Source organism: Coturnix japonica, chromosome 30 (assembly GCF_054131305.1).
Source record: "Coturnix japonica strain WE chromosome 30, WE-NBRP24, whole genome shotgun sequence".
Taxonomy (NCBI): Eukaryota; Metazoa; Chordata; class Aves; order Galliformes; family Phasianidae; genus Coturnix; species Coturnix japonica.
Genome location: NC_140692.1, coordinates 2807258 through 2826739, shown reverse-complemented (window position 1 = coordinate 2826739; position 19482 = coordinate 2807258). Strand labels below are relative to the sequence as shown.

The following is a 19482-nucleotide window of genomic DNA, read 5'->3' as shown; positions in this document are numbered from 1 at the left end:
CAGCTTGGAAAAGAGCAGGCTCAGGGGAGACCTTATAACTCTCTATAACGTCCTGAAGGGAGGTTGTAGTGAGCTGGGGTTTGGCCTCTTCTCTCGTGTGATCAGTTATAGATCTAGAGGGAATGGTTTTAAGCTGTGCCAGGAAAGATTCAGGCTGGACATTAGGAAATATTACTTCCCCTAAAGGGTATTCAGGCATTGGATAGCACTGCCCAGGGAGGTGGTGGAGTCACCGACCATGGGAGTGCTCAAGAAACGTTTGGATGTTGTGTTGAGAGGTATGATTTATCCGGGAAGTATTGGTAATGGTTGGACCAGATGATTTTGTAGGTCTTCTCCAACCTTGATAATTCTGTGATTCTGAGCTGAGAAACTTTTCTTGCTCAAGTCCAGCTTCCAAACTTAACCACCTACAATGAAGTTGATGTCGTTTTTCTGGTAGCCCTCAAGACAGTGACCGCATTTACCCAAAATCAGGAGGTAACCAGCTGCAGTGAAGTGAGCAATTTCAGTGCCTATTTCTGATGGTGGCAATGAGTTCAGAGGTCACACTTAATTGACGGTGCCTGTTTCCATTCTGACAAAGGATGTAGTTGCAGCTGACTTCCCGAGGCTGCCATACGTGGTGGTGACGCAGCCTTGGGCTTCTGCGTTTGCATGATTCCCACCTTTCCTTTCTGTGTCTTGCAGGTCAGCTGGTGCTGGAAGCGGCCGGTATCTGAGTAGGAATGAAGGTGAGTGCAGGAGCAGCTGCTGAGGGGAGGAAGGAAGTCCATGCTAATGAGCTCTGAAGCATCTGCAGGTCCAGTACGAAAGGAGGCAGCAGTGATGCAGGGGGCTCCCCAGCAGGAAGCTGTCTGATCCAAATGCTTGCTGAGAGTTTGGAAGCCCAAGCCCTTATGGTCTCTGTAAGGGTGGCTAGTAAAAAGATGTTAACCAAGATGGTGGTAAATAGTCAAAGATTATTAGCAAAGGAAAACTCACCAATGTTGGTGCCTTGACCAGAAAGCTGAGGCAGTCTCAACTGGGGAGCAGTCTCCAAGAGATTCTGCCTTAGTGGTGGTCAGCCTTTAAATGAGGTGAGGTCTCAGAAGAGGTGCAGTCGAGGTCCACCCCTTCTGGGAGCACAGCTAGATTACTCTCACCTGTGCTCCCGCAGCTGGCCCAACACTTGCCTCAGCTGATTAATCAGAGGTTCAAGCTGTGATTTCCCATACAGTCTCTAAGCTGAAGGCAGCATCTCCTTGATCTGATGGTGGTGTGCCTGAGTGAGGGAGTGATCCAAGCTGGATGCAAAAGAGTCATCTTAATTTCTCTCCTATTTTACTTCAGATGACACCTATTGGGTGTTGGTTTCTTAAAATTTGGATCTAGGAGGTGGCCTCGCCCTTTGCTTCTGGTGAAAGCACAGATGTGCAGCAGGAGTAGAAGACAAAGAGGTTTTCTTGGTGACAGCAACACCAATTATTTGATTCAAATGTAGAACTGTGATGAAGATGGTGAAGAACAGATCCGCCTCAAAGACATGCTTGATCACATAAGGAATGAGCATGTGATCCAAGACAGTCAGCGTGGCTTTAGCAGGGGAAGGCCATGCCTAACCAATCTGGTGCTCTTCTATGATGGAGTGACGGCATTTGTGGACAAAAGGAAGGAAACTGATGTCATTGACCTGGACTTGAGCAAGATCTTTTACATGGCCCTCCACCACATCCTTATCTCTAAACTGGAGGGATGTGGATTTGACAGGTGGACCACCTGGTGGATAAGGGATTGGTTGAAAGGCCACAGACAGAGGGTGGTGATTCATGGTTCTGTGTCCAGGTGGAGGCCAATAACAAGTGGTGTCATCCAGGAGTCTGTCTTGGGACCAGTGCTTTTTTACATGGTTATCAGTGACACCAATGATGCAATGGAGTGCACCCTCTGCTGTTTGCTGAGTGGTGGGGCTGATGCAGTGGAAGGAAGGGATGCCATTCATAGGGAGCTCAACCGAGAGGTTGGCCTAGGTGAATCTAATGAGGTTGAACACAGCAAAGTGCAAGGTTTTGCACTTGGGCTGGAGGAATCCCAGGCATCTGTACAGCCTGGGAGGAGCAGTCCTTAAGAGAAGCCCCGCAGAGAAGGACCTGGGGGTCCTGGTGGATGAAAAACAGAACGTGAGCCATCAGCGTGCTCTTGCAGCTCAGAGAGCAAATGGTCCCCTGGGCTCCATCAGAAGAGGGGATGGCCAGCAGGGACAGGGAGGCGATTGATCTTCATGATCCTTGAGGTCCCTTCCAGCCCGGGCCATTCTATGATTCTGTGATTACACTCGCTGTCAGAAATAACGGCAGCTGTACAGAAGCTTGTTTTTTCTTTCTTTTTCTGGCTTTGAAGGAGAAGGGGTGGAGCAAGGGGAGACCCACTGGTCATTTGTCACCTCATGAACAGGATGGATTCTGCATTGACTGTGAAAAACCTGGGCTAGTAGCATGGGCATGTTTCAGGCTGGACTCTTCTTTTGCTGCTTGGTTTCCTTTTGGCTACAGGGAGACAGCTGTCTAAAGGTGTGTTTTCAAACCCACTCTCCAAAACCGTGTTTCATTGTTGCAGGTGGTTCAGTGAGCTCTTGCAGTGCAGATGCTGTAGTTTGCTGTAGAATCTGAATGGTTTCTGTTCCTAGGGGAGGACTGGGAGGAGGTAGTGAGAAGAGAATTCAATGCCTAAGGGGAGGGGAGATCGGGGATTGGTGGGAGAGGAAGCCAATAGGAGGGAGAGAGGAGTTGGGCGCAGGGTGATGGTAACACCCCTTTGTGATGTCATAATGCCCCTTTGTGATGTCATAATGCTTCTTTGTGATGTCATAATGCCCTTTGTGATGTCATAATGCTCCTTTCTGACATCACGATGCCCCTTTCTGACGTCACGATGCCCCTTTGTGATGTCATAATGCCTCTTTGTGACGTCATAACAATCCTTTGTGACGTCATGCTGCCCCTTTGTGATGTCATAATGCCCTTTGTGACGTCATAATGCTTATTTGTGATGTCATAATGCCCCTTTTTTACATTATAGTGCCCCTTTGTGACATCATAATGCTTATTTGTGACGTCATAATGCCCATTTGTGACATCATATCACCCCTTTGTGATGTCATACTGCCCCATATGAAGTCCAGGCAGAGTCAAAACTTATGGACCTGCACGAGGATCACTTTCAAGACAGTGGCTCTGTTGCTTCAAGCTTATTTGCTTCGTCCTGCCGCCACTCTATTACCAAGTATCAGCAACCTCTTGCATGATTCAACTTGCAAACGTTTGACACTAACCCTTGAGTTTCTGTGCCTTCCTAGATAATTCGAGCCCTTGTCAACCCCAAAGATCCAAACCAAGTAGTGATGTGCAGTGTGTTTCCATCAATGGAGAGTTCTTATTAAGCACAAATCGCTGCAATTCGGATGACAGCCTTCCACATGGTAGCAGTGATGGACACAAGGGGCTCATCCACGTTCATGCTCTCATATCTCCTGGCTCTGCTGAAGCTCCTGACCTGAGCCTGCCAGACACCACAGTCACCTGCCTGGATTGTGACCCAGTGCCTTTGCAGTGCTGCCCATCCCAAGCACAGCCCGAGTGCCCCAACAGCAGCACCACCATGCAGGAGCAGGTCAGCATCAGTGAGGTGAAGCTGAGCATCGTAGATGGGGACTTAGAGTCAGGCTGCCAGTCCCAGGCACCAGGCAGCAGCACCAGCTCTGAGCCACTCTCATCTTGACAAGAGGAGTCCCATCTTCACCCTTGACCTCTCAAGCCCTCCTGTCTTTTATTGAATAAAGTCACTCTCATGCTCAATCATCGCCTTGGCTGCATTCCGAGTCTTCATTCACAGGGATTGGGATGAATGCAACAAACAGCAAGGCAGCTCAGCTTGCAATGCTATGGCTGTGGGGTTCGTGCAGGCAGAGCTCTGGGTTCCCATTTTGCATGGCTTTGGGATGTCAGCAGCAAGATCTCTACCATTTTGTATGGCAGCAAATAATCTCTAGCATCCAGGTTGCTGCTCATGATAATCCCAGTCTTCCTGGCTGTTGCTTTGTGATACCTTTTAAAGCCTTTTGATACTCTTTGATGCCTTGGCTGCTCCCTAACACCTCTGTCCTCCTGCCATGTTGACTCATGTCTCCCACTTTTAAGCTGGCTTTGCAGATCATCTCCAGCCCTGTCATCATCACGCTGCAGCAGGAGGTGCTCACCTGGCCCAGTGTCTGGCAGTGCTGCTTGTTCTGCAGATGAGCAGCTGCCTCCTCATCTCTTCAGCTACAGTAGTTTTTCTCAGGGCAGTTAGATGCAGTTGTGCTCCTCTGGATTTGGTGTGTTAAATCCATGCTGCATGGCAGCAGTCAGTGCAATACAAAGGTGTTCTGTGTGCCACAGCATTTCTCCAGGGGCTGCCAAAGGTAGAAGCACAACACAGCACCATCCTTCTGACAGTAATGTCTGTGAGTGTTAGACATGTGAGCACTGCATCATCCCCAGCGTGTCAGTGCTTTTCCACACCAACCTGACTCTCACACTCTGCACTGAATGTAACTCTGCTCTTGTGGAGACAAATGCTTTCTGTCACATCCTCCATCCCTGCAACCATTTGCCGGTAGGCAGCTCTTGCAGAAGAATCAAGCAGCAGAACCTTGTGCTCACCCTACAGCATGCAAATGCTATGAAAGCAGAAATAACCTGGCGTGCTCTGGGTCTGCAAGGCTGCACAGATGGGAGAGGTAGATTGTGTTTTTGCAGTGGAGGTTTCCAGTATTTTCAGTACATAGTGTAGGCCCTACCTGAATGTATAACCCTCTTGTAAAACAGCTGTATAAGTCGTTTTTCCACCAAGAAAGTTGCTGAACAGAGTTAAGTTCAGACTGGGGGCATTCTGACATGGGTAGAATTGAGGCAAGCACAAGATAAATACAGGGTGGGTAGAGCCCAGCACAGGACAGAATGAATGTACTGACTGTTGGAAACATCGCCTTTCTCTGTCCGCAGAAAAGTACAAGGCAGACCTAAAAACAAGAGGTTGGTAATTGACCTTCTATGGAAATGAATCCTAGCAACAGTCTCGAGGAGTCTGTGAGCCTGAGATGCTCAACCAATGAGAGCCATGAGAGCATCACCTGCATTGGGTTTAGGGCACAGAACAGAATTGATTTCACTGACTGGTGTGCAGTTTCTCCCTTGCCAACAGGGGATGTGCGCGCAGTATTGCAGTAATGAATAAGCACTGCTGCTATCGCTGCCATCTTTGCCTAACTAGAAATCTTTGACTTTGAGAGTTTCTCACACAAGGGGAGAGAGTAAGAAAGTAAAGAGGCACAGAAAACTAAGGGAAACTGCTCTTCTGTATCTTATCTATAAAAATTGATACAATTGATGCTGTCGTGCATTTATTTATTTATTTTTAATTTTTGGCCAATGTCAGTTAGATTGTTTTAAAATATCCACACACCAAAATCTGACTACCAAGGAAATGTAATGAAAATGAAATGAAGGTGAGTTAGTGGAAAGCACAAGGCCATATTATATTAGGCTCTAGCAAATTTACAGGCAGTCACTGCACGAAGAGGTAGATCTGAATTGCACATTATATGATTCCCACAAAGATTAAGGAAATCTGAAGCTTTCAATATATTTTTTTAATTCTTTTTTCATTTCATTTTTTAAACACCTGACCCAGACCCCAACCCTCACAGGAGCTGTAAAGATAACAGCATTAACCCACAATGTAACTCTAATCCTAACCCTTACCCTGATTCTAAAATCATCTCTAACTCCAAATGTAACAACAAAAATGATGCTAGAAGTTTGTAGCAAAAGGAACCTTAACCCTGATCATAATCCAAAAAAAAAAAATCATTATGGTAACAATAATCTTTACCTTAAGAGTAATATTAATCAGAGCCCAGATGATGCCTGCATCCAATCAGAAGCATGCTTTGTATTATTTAAGAGTTGTACTTTTTCCAATGAACTCTCTCTATTATCACGTTTATAAAGTAACAGAGTCTGTTCTTTAACTCCTGACACTGTGCCTTACTCCTGACATCCCCTGGAAATGACCCAGATAGGGCACCATCAAAGTAATGCTAATAGTAATGTCAATCCTAAGGGTATCTCTAGCCTCACTGTTAATGGGACGCTAACAACAATCCCAACAGCCTTAAACATTCTGGTGGTGTGAAAGAGGTGCTGCCTTGCACATGCTGGGCAGTCCCATTGCCTGTTCAATGCAGGTGGCAGCGTAGAAACATGATGCCCGTGGTCAGAATGCCCTGTGGCAGATCCTGGCACCGGAGAACTGACCGGAGAACCATGAGAGAACTGACAACAAATCACTCGACATCAGAACCGACCCAGTGGTTATTTACAAGCCTTGGGTGACCCAGACAGGATCTCAGAGTGGTGAATGTAGGTACAGAAGTTGTTACTACTCTGTTTTCTTCTAAAAGCTGCTCAGCTGCTTTGCGTTTCAGACCATCCCTGGCTTCACTGTGTGCATCTGTCCAATTGATACCAGGTGGTTTTTTTTCATCTCAGAAGTTGGGGGGGGAGGGGGGGAGGGAAGGAACATCAATTCAATTACTCATTTATTTATTGACAGAGATTCACGTTTGCTACATTTGGAGAAGTTTTTATTTCTTTGCTGTGATTTGATTTTTTCTTTTTTTCTTTTTTTTTTCCCCCTTCCCTCCTCTTCCATCTTTGTGTTCTTCCCCTATAATCAAAAGAGAACAGATCCCCAGGGTCTGTCCCGCAGACGTTCTTTCCGTGGTCTCTGCTGCCACCTGCTGGCCAATACTCGGAACTGCCACTGTTGGGCGTTTGGTGCCGCAGGAAGCACAACGCAGATCTGAGTTCTGACCGGTCTACACAGCAAATCCGCCAATCTTTATTGCGATAAGCCCTCCACATGGCATTGCGCATGCACTCGAACACGCAGCAGGCATAGATTTCTCCTAACTCCTTGAGGAGCAGGCAAGCAGAACAACTGAGCGCACCACTGCTTGTGATTGGGCCACCCCCATCATAGAGATGTGTGTTAGATCTTTTACCCACCCCTGGACTGGCCTTGTTGTTTAACGATAACCTCTGAAATCTGAGTTACTGGTTCTACCACCTGTAGTGTAGAATAGGCAGCCAATAAATGCTTTTCAACTGTGATGTATCTTTATTCTGCTCCATGCCAAACCTGTGACCAAAACCTCATAGGGGTTCACAAAGAACTCTGGCTCTGCCAGAGCCCCCATCCAGACCCTTCTTGAGTTACATTCACATCTAGTTTGGCTGAAAAGGTTGGACTATAAATACTCAGTGCTTGGGCCTGTTTAACAGATATTTTTTCCTGATTATGCTGTCCATTGATCTTTTTAAACTGAACTCCTGCTCTAATCTGGTCTTTAAACATTTGTTGTCTCAAGACCCTAATGGATCCAGACTGGATTACCTTAGGGGCTGGACACCTAAGTCATGGCAGCAGATGGTTCTCTGACCTTTCCACCACTATTCAGAGCCTGCATCTGGCTGTAGGCACTCTTGTCTCCTCATCAATTGGGCAGCCTGTTGTATTACAGCACCTGAGGGCCACTTGGGGGTTCAGTATGGATAACATAGACCCATCCTGATGTAAAGGTGATGGCTGTAGGATGAGATCCCTCGTTCCTGATGAAACATTTATTGACTGGGCTCTCAAAATCATCTTCATAGATTGCCTCTTTCATGCCTAATTCTCTAATATAGTTTTGTTAGTCCTCCATAGAGGACCACAGGCTGATATTTAATGGTATGTCATTCTTATTTGGCCATGTTATATGACACACAGCCAAAAATCATTCACTGATCAAATGGCTATCCTCATTATGTTGGACAGAACATACAGTCTTTGCCTGAGGGCAGGGTGAGTAGTAATGGATGTCAGTTTTGAAATTTCCAGTCCATACAACACAGCGCTTTCTGCCTCCATGTCCCATAACAAGAGCAGCTATGCTGGCATGCTCTCTTGGTTTCTGTCTAAACCACTGTACTATATCCAACAGTTCAGCTGCTGTACTATGGGCAGCAGGGTTTGGGGGGTTGGACACTGGTCAGGGCACTCCCACCAACCTATCCTGCATTTTTTTTTTTTCATTTTTGGGTTACAATCAGTCAGATCTCAAATAGATCTAGTCCAAATGGAACCTCAAAATCTGACCTTTTAGTGCCTTCATTTACAGAGTCCATTTTATACAGATTCCCTTGTACAGGGTCCCCATGGTCTTCCAGAGAGATGTTCCTGATCTTCCATAGGAGAATGATTGAATTAGGTTTTTTCCCCATCAAAACTGCCACCTGTCTTTCCAGTTTTTCAACACTGTCATTCAATAGCTGATTTGCATCAGCCTGAGCCTCTTCAGTTATGTTCAGACAGTTCAAGGCCATCAGCAGTGGTCATGCCACCACGAACACAGCTAACTGTCATTCTCAAGTTGTAAGTATGTCTTTGCTAAGACCATGGAAATACTCAGTCAGGTGGGCCAGGGACTCATGGACCCTCCCTCCGTCCCACACAGGGCCCCATTTTTCAGTGACAGAAGCAGTGCTGCATTTTGAGGATCCTAGGAATCCCAGGACATGCCCTGACAAAAGGTCATTCAAAGGGGTAGTCTTTCCCCATCCAAACCACCCCATGATATTCACAGAATCACAGAATTGTAGGGGTTGGAAGGGACCTCCAGAGACCTCTGAGTCCAGCCCCCCTGCCAAAGCAGGTTCCCTACACCACGTTGCACAGCTCGGCATCCAGGCAGGTCTTGAATATGTCCAGAGAAGGAGATTCCACAACCACCCTGGGCAGCCTGTTCCAGTGCTCTGTCACTCTCACCGTAAAGAAGTTATTGCACACATTAGTGCAGAACTTCCTATGGTCCAGTTTCTGTCTGTTTCCCCTTGTCCCGTCTCCACACACTGCTGAAAAGAGTCTGGCCTCACCACTTTGCCCCCCACACCTCAAATATTTATAGACCCCTCAGGTCCCCTCTCAGCCTTCTTTTCTCAAGGCTAAACAGACCCAGTTTTCTCAGTCTCTCCTCATTGGGGAGATGCTCCAGGCCCTTCACCATCTTTGTGGCCCTCCGCTGGACTCTTTCTAAGAGATCCCTGTCTTTTTTGTACTGGGGAGCCCAGAACTGGACACAATATTCCAGATGAGGCCTCACCAGGGCAGAGTAGAGGGGGAGGATCACCTCCTTCGACCTGCTGGACACGCTCTTTTTAATGCACCCCAGTATGCCATTGGCTTTTTTGGCTACACGGGCACACCGCTGCCTCATGGCCAATGCGTCGTCCACCAGGACGCCCAGGTCCCTCTCAGCAGAGCTCCTCTCCAGCAGCTCTTCCCCCAGCCTGTACTGGTGCATGCAATTATTTCTACCCAGGTGCAAAACTCTACACTTGCTTTTCTTGAACCTCATCCGGTGTCTTACTGCCCAGCTCTCCAGCCTGTCCAGGTCTCGGTGAATGGCAGCACAGCCTTCAGGTGTGTCAGCCAATCCTCCCAACTTCGTGTCATCAGCAAACTTGCTGCGGGTGGTCATTGATGAAGATGTTGAACAAGACCGGACCCAGCACAGACCCCTGGGGGACGCCGCTAGTTACAGCCCTGCAGCCAGACACTGCACCGCCAACGACAACCCTCTGCACTCTGCCAGTCAGCCAATTCTCAACCCACTTCACTGTCCACTCACCTATCCCATACTTCCTCAACTTTGGTATAAGTATGTCATGGGAGACTGTATCAGTTATAGAGGTTATAGAGTTCAATTCCTGTAGTCAATTTGGCGGCCCAGGTGGGACCAGCTCTGTTCGCTGCAGGACCAGCTGAGAGGGAGACACTTTTGGCGCACCCTGAGATTTCTCTGAAGGACTCCCTTCCTCACCTGATCACTGCAGGGACAGACAAGGACCACCCATATTTGGACCAGGTATGTGTATGGTAAGTGGAGCCCATATGTCTTGAGGAGACATCCTACACAGTTTACAGCCATACATGCTGCTCCCAGGGAGGTGAGCTCATGGCTTTGGTTGCCAGCTGGGGTAGGAAGACTCCTTGGGTGAGTTCCTATGAAAGGGAACTGTATGTCATATGAATGGAAACAAGAACAAATACTCTCTCCCAGGTGGTTGGCAATAGGAGGGACCTAGGTTGGTCTCTCCTATGGGTATGGGATATAGTGGATGGCCTGTCAAATGGTAGCCTGGGTTCTCCAAGTTGTAATCATGTGGCTTATAGGTTGTATGTTCAATATTATCATCTGCTTTAAGTGTTTGGTACCGTGTGTCAAGCCGACTCTGGGAAAAACATTGTTTGCAACTGGTTGACCAGAGTATGACTGTTATTAAGATTCCATCTAGAAAACATTGTCAGCATTGTGTAGTATGAATAAACCATGGTTTTTGATCTAAATGTCAGAGTGAGTGTGGTGTGAGTGAGACACAGAACAGCTGCAGGGTGAGTGCTGAGTCCCGATCCATGTTTCCTTCCTCCTGTGAGGGAAATGGCCAGACACGGACAAAGTGAAAGACTGTGTTGTGTGTCCACTCATAAGTACTTTCTGCTTGTATGTAAGAAGATGGGAGTTTGTACTCTGTAGATTAATAAGATGGTCCTGAGGAGAGGTGTACATTCCACCACCAATGAGTGTCAACCCATTTATGTAATACTATGTACTGCTTGTGAGGAAGTGTGTGAGGGAGGTGGTTCAAACAGTGCTGGTTCTGTGGCACAGTGTTTATAACTGAAGAATACAGACTGTATTAAGGAAGTTTATGTGAACTGAAGAACTGTACTGTTTGACAAAGTGTTTTGATGGTATAAGAAAGTGTAATTGTTAATGATATATGGAAGTGTACTTGAGGGAATGTGGAAGTGTATCTGAGCATAGAAATAGAGGAAGCATTTACAGAGGAAAAAGGATTAAAGTGAGTTTACCTGCACTGACATGAGAGCAACACCCTGCACCGCTGCCCTGTGAGCTGAGCAGAGCAGAGCAGAGACACAGTCCCCATGTATCAGGTAGTGTTATTCTGCTTACCAAATGAATGAGTTCACTACAGAAGAGGCAAATCTTCCCCTCTGCTCCATTTGTGGCATACTCTGGAGTTCAAGGCATTGCAAAGCTATGGCACATCTACTTTCTTTCAATGATGACACCTTATTGTGCTCTGGGCTCTCATTTCAATTGCATCTAAAGAAGTCTAGGGTCATGCCAGCTGACAGGAAGCTGGCAAATGTTGTCTCATTGTAAGGAAGAGCAAGAAAGATGACATGGGCAATTATGGACCAATTATGGACCAATTATGGATAATAGCAGGACTAGGGGAAATGGTTTTAAGTTGAAGGAGGGAAGATTTAGGTTGGATGTTAGGGGAAAGTTCTTTACTAGAAGAGTGGTTAGGTCCTGGAACAGGCTGCCCAGTGAGGTTGTGGATGCCCCGTCCTTGGAGGTGTTCAAGGCCAGGTTGGACGGGGCCCTGGGCAACCTGATCTAGTAAATGTGTATGTTTGGCGGCCCTGCTAAGCAGGGGGGTTGGAACTACATGATCCTTGAGGTCCCTTCCAACCTGGGTCATTCTGTGATTCTGTGATTCTGTGATTCTGTGATGGACCTGTCACTCCAGTGCCTGGTAAAATTATGGAGAAAATGATGGTGGGAGTTATGGAAAAACAGCTGAAGGACAATTCTGTCATTGGTCGCAGCCAACACAAGTTTGTGAGGCGAAGGTCCTGTTTAATTTAAGCTCATTCTGTGACACAGTTATCCGTTTAGTTGACCAAGGGAAGCCAGTTGATGTAATCCTTGAGGATTTCAGTGGAGATTTTGATACTGTTTCTCACAACAACCTTCTGGACAGAATGTTCTGCATATGGCTAGACAGAAACACAATGTGGTGGGTGAGCAGTTGGCCAGTAGGTCAGTCCCAAAGGATTATAGTCAGTGGGTTCCATCAGGCTGGTAGATGGTCACTGTCGGGGTCCCCAGGGTTCCATTTTGGGGCCACTTTCCTTTCATGTTTATGCAGATGACTTGAATGCAGGACTAGAAGATGTTCTGCGCAAGTTTGCTGATGAGACCAGATGAGGAGGTGCTGTTGCCTCCACTGAGGGTGGAGAGGACTTGCAGAGAGATGTGGACAAGTCAGAGAAGTGGGTACCAGTTGGTACTAAGCACCAAGTGCATAAAGTATAACAAGAACAAGTGCCTGATTGTGCACCTGGCTATGGGCAACCCTGGACATACACACTGACTGGATATGGGACACTGGAGAGAAGTCTGACTGGAAAGGGTTGGGGTGCTGGTCAGCATCACACTGAATGTGAGTCAGCAGTGTGCCAAGGCAGCCAGGAAAGACAACAGTCCCCTGGAGTGCATGAAGCAACTTATTGCCAGCTGGGTGAGGGAAAGGATCGTCCCTCTTTGCTCTGCATTGCTACTGCCTCACTAGCAGCACTGGGTGCACTTCTGGGCACCGCGTAACATAAAGGACATAAAACTATGGGAGAGTGTGCACTGGAGGGCATTGGAACTGAGAGATCTGAAGTTCAGAGTTTCACAGGGATTGACTGCTTGTTCAGACTGGGCCCTTCTCACATCCCACATCCTGCAATGAGACACAGGGCACATGTGGGATAGGAACTTAACAGCATCCTTGCACCACATGCAGAGCCTGGGATCTTCCGTTCCTATGTCTTTCACTTAACATCATATAGACTTCCAACTCACTGCCACAGGAAGTGCCCTGAGCCAACATGAGAGACAGGATCTCCCTACTTCTGGTCTTGCAATCAGGGCTTGACCTGTCTGCTTCGTAAGGCAAAGGAGATGTTTCTTAGCATGCCAGTGCCTTTGCCTGCCTGTAGTCATGGCTTCCAGTTATCTTCTCTAACTAGTCTGTTGGGAAGCTTACTTGGTAATGGCCCTCAGTGGGCCCATTAATATTCCAAGAAACTTCACTGTTACTTCTGACTTTGTCTTCTTGAGCACTTTGTGCAAACTTCTCTCTGCACTGGAGGTTGATGGACTCAGCACCAAATGCTCACTGGGGCCCATTATAACCTAAAGAGCCTCTTGTGCCTTGTACCTTCCTGTTCTCTTCTTCAGGTTTTCAGAATGTGTTCAGCAAAATGGAGAGAGCTTAAAGAGCAAGAATCCAAAATGCATTTATTGTCTATTTATTTATAGTTTGTTTTATACAAGAAGTTAAAGAAGCACTTTGCAACTGATGTCAATCCAGGATGTCCCAATGAGTTCTGTACTGTTACTGTGTTGACAAAGTTCCTCCTCAACCTCCCCATCCCACTCCTACTCACACTGGCCCCATGGGACTTGCATCACTTTTCCTCACATCACTCTTCTCCTCTACCGTCACCCGCTCAGTGTTAAACCTCCTTTGTACCAACTCCCACTGGCTTTCCACAGAGAACCAGCTGCACACAGAAAAAGAAAGAATTCTCTTTATTTACGGCCAACAAACAGAAGGAAAGGTGATGCAATTGAATGATCAGTAAAACACAGTGATCAACTGCATGCCATGTCCAAGCAGCTTCTATTGAGGTTTATTTTTCATAGGGAATATTTGCACAAGAAATGAGTTAGAAACAGATAGGATGGGATAGATAGAATCACGGTGAAGGATTTGACAACAGACTTTTGAGGAATGGAGCAAATTTCAGTAATCTCCCTTGGATAGATCAGCCAGGGAGTTGGGAGTTATCAACTTAGAATTGAACAGGACTCGTGAGTATTTCACACACTGAGACGGGTTAACACTTTCTTCTTGATTTCTATCTTTGTCTTCAACTCTTTTTTTCACTTTTACTGACATTAATGAACATCTTTCAGAATTCATGCTTTCTTTAAAGCATGAAAAAATGAAAGAGAGAAAGAGAAAAAAAAAGAAATAGAAATAGAAAAATGAAAAAAAAAAGGATATGGAAAGGGAAAAGGAAAAAGAAAAGGAAAAGGAAAAGGAAAAGGAAAAGGAAAAGGAAAAGGAAAAGGAAAAGGAAAAGGAAAAGGAAAAGGAAAAGGAAAAGGAAAAGGAAAAGAAAACGACATAGAATAAGAAAAAGTAAGAGAAAAAGAAAAGATAGGAAGGGATAGATAGAATCACAGTGAAGGAGTTGACAACACAGTCCATCAGTCTTTGGCGAGATGGAGCAAATTTTAGTCATCCCCCTAAAAGTCACAAATCAGACAGATAATTGGGAGGTATCTGACTGAACAGTAAGAAAGGGATGGGGAAATCTGGCAGGCTGTGGCAGGAGCATGTGTCTAAATTGCCTGCTGAAAACATGCCTTTAACCACGACCATTTATTTAGGACAGCTGGAGACACCTGAAGGATGAGGGACATCAAATAGGCAGCAGGGAAGAGCAGCGGTGGGTGCCGGGATTTAGTCACAGGGCAATGATGGCACTGGCATCGCTGTCTGTGTCTCTGTACCTGAAAGCATCTGAATTAAAGGAAAAAAAAAAAAAAAAAAAAAAAAAAAAAGACACAAAATCCCTACAAAGACTCATATTTACAACTAAAAATGGAACAAGACTCATGAGAATTTCTCATGTTAAAAAGGGTTAACACATTTTCATTGATTTCTATCTTTGTCTTCAATTCTTTGTTTCAGTTTTATTGACATATATGTTCATCTTTTAAGCTTACAGCCTCAAAATAAATAAATAAATAAACAAATAAATAAATAAATTTAGATTCTTTTGTCATTTGCACGTGGCCTGATGCCCCTTTCACCTTCACAATTCCCACCAGACGTTCCATTCTAGAGAGTATGAGATCCAGCAGAGCACCTCTCCTCTTTGGTTCCTCCACTGCTTGGTCAAGAAGCTTCCATCTGTGCTCTCCAGGGATCTGCTGGATGCCACATGCCCTGCTGTGCTGTCCCTGCAGCACATACTGGAGTGAAAAAGGCTCCCAAAGGGGACAATGGCCAGACAACATCAGACTCCCATCTGTCTGCAGAGGGCACCTTCCACTTGCTCTCCCTGATCAGGAAGACAGGTACAGACACTGTTGGTCTCCTCTGTTTGCCATTTCCATTAGCTCTGACCTGGCTGCTCTGCCATCCCCAGGCAGAGCTCAGTGCACTCTCACAGAGGGCAGTCGCTCTTCCTTGTCTTCTCGCCCATCCATCCTAAAGTCTCTGTGTCCCCTTTGTGCTACAGTGCAGTTGTGGTAGCCATTCAACTGTGGTCCAAACAGGAGCTCAGGCCTGCAGCTCTACCAAGATTTCTAGCTTCTTGTGTGTTGGTGTTTGCATTAGTGCAAAAATACAGGAGTAAACATCCTCACTGGAAAGCATCAGTGGACTTAGCCGGACTGGAGAGCTCGTCTATGGTATCAGTGTGCAGAAGGTGGCACACAGGCATTAGACCTATCGTGGATCTTGGAGGTGACGTAACAGCACGGACACACCATGGGCATGGCTTTGCTGAAGGCCCTGTGCTGCACTTGCAGCTGCATGTGAATTCACCAGACAGCCGGTGCTATCCCCTCTCTGGCCCTCAGCTCATGCCCAGGAAGGAGCTGTCTATCTCAGGGATTTCCCACACGGTTTATAAGCACTGGCACACGTCAGGAGCAGCCCAGCACAGTCTTGAGGAGTCTGTGAGCCTGAGATGCTCAACCAATGAGAGCCATGAGAGCATCACCTGCATTGGGTTTAGGGCATAGAAGAGAATTGATTTCACTGACTGGTGTGCAATTTCTCCCTGGCCAATAGGGGATGTGCGCGCAGTATTACAATAATGAATAAGCACTGCTGCTATCGCTGCCAGCTTTGCCTAACTAGAAATCTTTGACTTTGAGAGTTTCTCACACAAGGGGAGAGGGTAAGAAAGTAAAGAGGCACAGAAAACTAAGGGAACCTGCTCTTCTTTATCTTATCTATAAAAATTGATACAATTGATTCTGTTGTGATTTTTTTAAATTATTTTTAATTTTTACCCAATGTCGGTTAGATTGTTTTAAAATATTCACCCACCAAAATCTGACTACCAAGCAAATTTAATGAAAATGAAATGAAGGTGAGTTAGCAGAAAGCACAAGGCCATATTATATCAGGCTCTAGCAAATTTACAGACAGTCACTGCACGAAGAGGTAGATCTGAGTTGCACATTATATGATTTCCACAAAGACTAAGGAAATCTGAAGCTTTCAATATATTTTTAAATTCTTTTTTCATTTCATTTTTTAAACACCTGACCCAGACCCCAACCCTCACAGGAGCTGTAAAGATAACAGCATTAACCTGCAATGTAACTCTAATCCTAACCCTTACCCTGATTCTAAAATCGTCTCTAACTCCAAATGTAACAACAAAAATGATGCTAGAAGTTTGTAGCAAAAGGAACCTTAACCCTGATCATAATCCAAAAACAATCATTAAGGTAACAATAATCTTTACCTTAAAAGTAATATTAATCAGAGCCCAGATGATACCTGCGTCCATTCAGAAGCATGCTTTGTATTATTTAAGAGTTGTATTTTTTCCAATGAACTCTCTCTATTATCACGTTTATAAAGTAACAGAGTCTGTTCTTTTTCTCCTGACACTGTGCCTTACTCCTGACATCCCCTGGAAATGACCCAGATAGGGCACCATCAAAGTAATGCTAATAGTAATGTCAATCCTAAGGGTATCTCTAGCCTCAGTGTTAATGGGACGCTAACAACAATCCCAACAGCCTTAAACATTCTGGTGGTGTGAAAGAGGTGCTGCCTTGCACATGCTGGGCAGTCCCATTGCCTGTTCAATGCAGGTGGCAGCGTAGAAACATGATGCCTGTGGTCAGAATGCCCTGTGGCAGATCCTGGCACCGGAGAACTGACCGGAGAACCATGAGAGAACTGACAACAAATCACTCGACATCAGAACCGACCCAGTGGTTATTTACAAGCCTTGGGTGACCCAGACAGGATCTCAGAGTGGTGAATGTAGGTACAGAAGTTGTTACTACTCTGTTTTCTTCTAAAAGCTGCTCAGCTGCTTTGCGTTTCAGACCATCCCTGGCTTCACTGTGTGCATCTGTCCAATTGATACCAGGTGGTTTTTTTTCATCTCAGAAGTTGGGGGGCGGGGAGGAGGGGAAACGGACATCAATTCAATTACTCATTTATTTATTGACAGACATTCATGTTTGCTACGTTTGGAGAAGTTTTATTTGTTTGCTGTGGTTTGATTTTTTCTTTTTTTCTTTTATTTTTTTCCCCCTTCCCTCCTCTTCCATCTTTGTGTTCTTCCCCTATAATCAAAAGAGAACAGATCCCCAGGGTCTGTCCCGCAGACATTCTTTCCGTGGTCTCTGCTGCCACCTGCTGGCCAATACACGGAACTGCCACTGTTGGGCGTTTGGTGCCGCAGGAAGCACAACGCAGATCTGAGTTCTGACCGGTCTACGCAGCAAATCCGCCAATCTTTATTGCGATAAGCCCTCCACATGGCATTGCGCATGCACTCGAACACGCAACAGGCACAGATTTCTCCTAACTCCTTGAGGAGCAGGCAAGCAGAACAACTGAGCGCACCACTGCTTGTGATTGGGCCACCCCCATCATAGAGATGTGTGTTAGATCTTTTACCCACCCCTGGACTGGCCTTGTTGTTTAACGATAACCTCTGAAATCTGAGTTACTGGTTCTACCACCTGTAGTGTAGAATAGGCAGCCAATAAATGCTTTTCAACTGTGATGTATCTTTATTCTGCTCCATGCCAAACCTGTGACCAAAACCTCATAGGGGTTCACAAAGAACTCTGGCTCTGCCAGAGCCCCCATCCAGACCCTTCTTGAGTTACATTCACATCTAGTTTGGCTGAAAAGGTTGGACTATAAATACTCAGTGCTTGGGCCTGTTTAACAGATATTTTTTCCTGATTATGCAGTCCGTCGATCTTTTTAAACTGAACTCCTGCTCTAATCTGGTCTTTAAACATTTGCTGTCTCAAGACCCTAATGGGTCCAGACTGGATTACCTTAGGGGCTGGACGCCTAAGTCATGGCAGCAGATGGTTCTCTGACCTTTTCACCACCATTCAGAGCCTGCATCTGGCCGTAGGCACTCTTGTCTCCCCATCAATTGGGCAGCCTGTTGTATTACAGCACCTGAGGGCCACTGGGGGGTTCAGTATGGATAACATAGACCCATCCTGATGTAAAGGTGATGGCTGTAGGATGAGATCCCTCGTTCCTGATGAAAAATTTATTGACTGGGCTCTCAAAATCATCTTCATAGATTGCCTCTTTCATGCCTAATTCTCTAATATAATTTTGTTTGTCCTCCATAGAGGACCACAGGCTGATATTTAATGGTATGTCATTCTTATTTGGCCATGTTATATGACACACAGCCATAAATCATTCACTGATCAAATGGCTATCCTCATTATGTTGGACAGAGCATACAGTCTTTGCCTGAGGGCAGGGTGAGTAGTAATGGATGTCAGTTTTGAAATTTCCAGTCCCTTCACCACAGCGCTTTCTGCCTCCATGTCCCATAACCAGAGCAGCTATGCTGGCATGCTCTCTTGGTTTCTGTCTAAACCACTGTACTATATCCATCAGTTCAGCTGCTGTATTATGGGCAGCAGGGTTTGGGGGGTTGGACACTGGTCAGGGCACTCCCACCAGCCTATCCTGCATTTTTTTTTTTTTTTTTTCATTTTTGGGTTACAATCAGTCAGATCTCAAATAGATCTAGTCCAAATGGAACCTCAAAATCTGACCTTTTAGTGCCTTCATTTACAGAGTCCATTTTATACAGATTCCCTTGTACAGGGTCCCCATGGTCTTCCAGAGAGATGTTCCTGATCTTCCATAGGAGAATGATTGAATTAGGTTTTTTCCCCATCAAAACTGCCACCTGTCTTTCCAGTTTTTCAACACTATCATTCAATAGCTGATTTGCATCAGCCTGAGCCTCTTCAGTTATGTTCAGACAGTTCAAGGCCATCAGCAGTGGCCATGCCACCATGAACGCAGCTAACTGTCATTCTCAAGTTGTACGTATGTCTTTGCTAAGACCATGGAAATACTCAGTCAGGTGGGCCAGGGACTCATGGACCCTCCCTCCGTCCCACACAGGGCCCCATTTTTCAGTGACAGAAGCAGTGCTGCATTTTGAAGATCCTAGGAATCCCAGGACATGCCCTGACAAAAGGTCATTCAAAGGGGTAGTCTTTCCCCATCCAAACCACCCCATTGATATTCACAGAATCACAGAATTGTAGGGGTTGGAAGGGACCTCCAGAGACCACTGAGTCCAACCCCTCTGCTAAAGCAGGTTCCCTACACCACGTTGCACATCTCGGCATCCAGGCGGGTCTTGAATATCTCCAGAGAAGGAGATTCCACAACCACCCTGGGCAGCCTGTTCCAGTGCTCTGTCACCCTCACCATAAAGAAG

General features: G+C 46.0%; 1 long non-coding RNA gene across 1 annotated transcript; it reads left to right on the top strand.

Annotated features, from left to right (window-relative positions):
- The first annotated feature begins 2427 nt into the window (after positions 1 to 2427).
- LOC146755801 (uncharacterized) lies at positions 2428 to 3833 on the top strand. Its single transcript, XR_014937923.1, has 2 exons — positions 2428 to 2549; positions 3335 to 3833. It is a non-coding gene; the product is annotated as an uncharacterized LOC146755801 (long non-coding RNA).
- Positions 3834 to 19482: the final 15649 nt, after the last annotated feature.